The sequence below is a fragment of the Crocuta crocuta genome, unplaced genomic scaffold, assembly GCF_008692635.1.
Source record: "Crocuta crocuta isolate KB4526 unplaced genomic scaffold, BGI_CrCroc_1.0 scaffold467, whole genome shotgun sequence".
NCBI lineage: Eukaryota > Metazoa > Chordata > Mammalia > Carnivora > Hyaenidae > Crocuta > Crocuta crocuta.
Window position 1 is genome coordinate 2,089,720 of NW_027530632.1, and position 2,996 is coordinate 2,092,715.

At 42.0% G+C, this 2,996-nt stretch overlaps 1 protein-coding gene across 1 annotated transcript in view; it reads left to right on the forward strand.

The window, feature by feature from the left end:
• The window catches only part of MAOB (monoamine oxidase B), a 67,290-nt gene that overhangs the window by 2,351 nt on the left and 61,943 nt on the right, over positions 1-2,996 (forward strand). The window lies entirely within an intron of this gene.

Here is a 2,996-nt window from a genome sequence, read left to right on the forward strand (position 1 = left end):
ATCCTTGTTTTGCCAGCATCCTTATTTTAGTCCAGAGAGTCACTGTTGTTCTCTAACCAACAGAGTCACCTATTCGGGGGGCCCCAGCCTGGAGTCCCATAGAAGAACTGGCAGAGGTTTTGAACTTCACCTCTGCCTCTCTTCCACACTTGCCTTTGCAGGCGGCAGTGAGCGTACAGAGACATACTCCTCACTGGTAGAAATCATCCCTTTAGAAGACAGAAGAAACTAGCAGCAGGCAGTTTTGATTTACATTGACAATGTTGACACCTTTATTTTCTTTCTGAGTGGAGTATAACAAAGAGGGACAAATAACAGACTATACGTTACGAGTCATTTAATAAAAGAGGAAATAAGCATCTAAATTGGTACAATGTGGGTACAAGCTTCCTTAACTTTTACATAAATGTTTGGTTGACCTTCAGATTTTGTTTTATGAGCCTTTTCACCTTGCTTCTATCTGTGTCAAGCCGAAAAAGGGACCCAAGAATTAGAAATGAAAATGTAGCCTGGTGGTAGTGCAATTTGTCGAGCATCGATCGACAGGCTTAACAAAGATCCTCAACTGGGCTCGTTGCTTTTAAATGGAGGTCATGTGGACCGATTTCTTTGTCTGCCTTATCCTAACATGGAAGATTTACAGGGACCGACTTCCCAGAACACTAGGATCTCTTTTAGATTTTTCCAGACAAAGGAGATAACTGGAGATTATGTTCATTTGTCCCTCTGTGCCCAGGATGCTTTTTTTTCCTGGCAATCGTCCAGCTGACATGAAGTTCCATGTTTGAGAGCGATGGCTCAGAGTCATCAATTGAGGAAACAACATCACGCTGAAATAATTTTTCACAGCGATGGCCAGACGTGCAGCTTTCTTAGACGATTTCAAATACCCTATGTGCAGCTAAGAAAAAAATACAAATAATTAAGCAGTATCTCTGACTTGATACAGGGTAAACACATATGCCGACAGTGCTCCTTATAAGATTGCCAACAAATGCCGTTGCTTTTGAATGATCGCAAAAGTGAAAACATAAGTAGAAAAGGCGGGTAAAGAAAAACAATGCAAAAGCCTTTCCGTGATCCTATCTAGAGAAAATCATTCTAAATCTTCTCTTGGCTCAGAGATTTTCATATTCCTGTATTGCTATTTTCTGACCTCTACTGGAGGAAATGAGAACTATCAGTACACTTAAAAAAATCTTGTATATGTATGCGTATATGTATATATATTTGCTATACTGACTTACTCTGTAATTAATTCTCCCTACCAGGACAATTGAAATGCTAATGAGGCTAAATAAAGGTCTTTTTCAGGGTCGATACAGGTGCTAATTTGACCTCCCATGGTCATATCCAATGAGGAGCTACATAATAAAAAATGGTAAAGACCTGATACCTGAGAAGTCCTCCCAAAGCTAAATACTTGTCCTCTACCATCACCACCTCCGTGTCTCTGCTCGCATGTCATTCCTCTTTTTAACCTGCGAAAGCATTTTGGATGGCTACATCCACTTCTGGAATTTTTGATAACAACTCTCGGTGTTCTGTCTCCTACTTCATGCCAAAGAATATACTTGAGAAATTTGTCTCTTCCGTCATGGTAGACAATACTATAGGCATTTGGATGTTACTGTCTGTTGCTGTTTCAATAACTACTGTTCCCGAGTGCAAATTACGGGTCACGCGAATATATAGTCCATTTGTGCCTTGTTTCATCTACGGACCCATGTGTATTTCTTAACCCAGAGCCTGAGAGTATCAAGGATGCTACTTATCATAGTGTCCAATTCCACCATTCAAATTAGCCTGCTCGAGGAATCGGCTTTTCACTTTCTTTACATGGACGTTAATGGAGGACAGAGTTTTGTTGGCAGCTTTAATACCATTAGGAATTTGAATATGCAAATGGAAACTGACAAGAGGCACCTGGGTGGCTCAGTCACTTGAGGGCCTAACTTGTGATATTGGCTCAGGTCATGATCCCAGCACTGTGGGATCAAGAATTGAGTCGGACTTCACGCTGAGCATGGAGGCTGCTTAAGATTCTCCCTCTCTCCCTCTCCCCACTCGTGCATTCTCTCTCTCTCAAAAACAAACAAACAAACAATTAAAAAAAAAAAAAGAAACTGGTGAGATGGAGCTACTCCTAAAAGCAAGATGGTCCAGGAGTACCTGAGTGGCTCAGTTGGTTAAGTGTCCAACTCTTGATATTGGCGTGGGTCACGATCTCATGGTTCGCAAGTTCGAGCCCCGAGTCAGGCTCTGCGCTGGTGGTGCGGCAAACAGAAACTATCTTGCCATGCAGGACCTCAGCGTCCCCCAAAAATCTTCAAGTCGGAAGTGTTCGGTCTTCTTCAAGCTCTTAATATGCCCTTCTCCACACCTTTACCTCTAATCCTATTAATCCACAGAAGCTTGGATCAAATTTCAGGCTGGCCTTGCTTATTTCATGCTGACAGAAGTCTCCAGGAACAGGTTAGGCAAATTCTTGTATTTCACACGGAAACAGCTGCCCATTTCACATGAACTTCACACATGCCACTCAGAGCTCACCAGCTCCTAGTCTGCCCTAGCCGAGATGGGCTTTGTGAACCTTCATTTCCCCTCCTACCTATATGCCATGACATTTCTTTTTTGTTGGCGACAAATATCTCTTATTATCGTCGGAGATTTTTTATTTTTGTAACATGGAGAAGAGTCATTTCCTCTTCAGCAAGTGGAACCCATTTGTCTGGTGATCATACTGAAGCTTATGTTAAGTTGTTCTAGAAATCAAAGTGCTCATTTGTGTTCTTTAGAAAATAAGGAATGGGCACCTAGCNCGAGCCTCTGCGTCGGGCTCTGTGCTCACAGCTTCAGAGCCTGGATCCTGCTTCGGATTGTGTGTCTCCCTCTCTGTCTCTGCCCCTCCTTCACTCTGCGCTCTCTCTTTCTCTCTCCTTCAGAAATAAATATTTAAAAAAATTTTTTTAAAAAGAACTTTTTAGTTCTTTTTC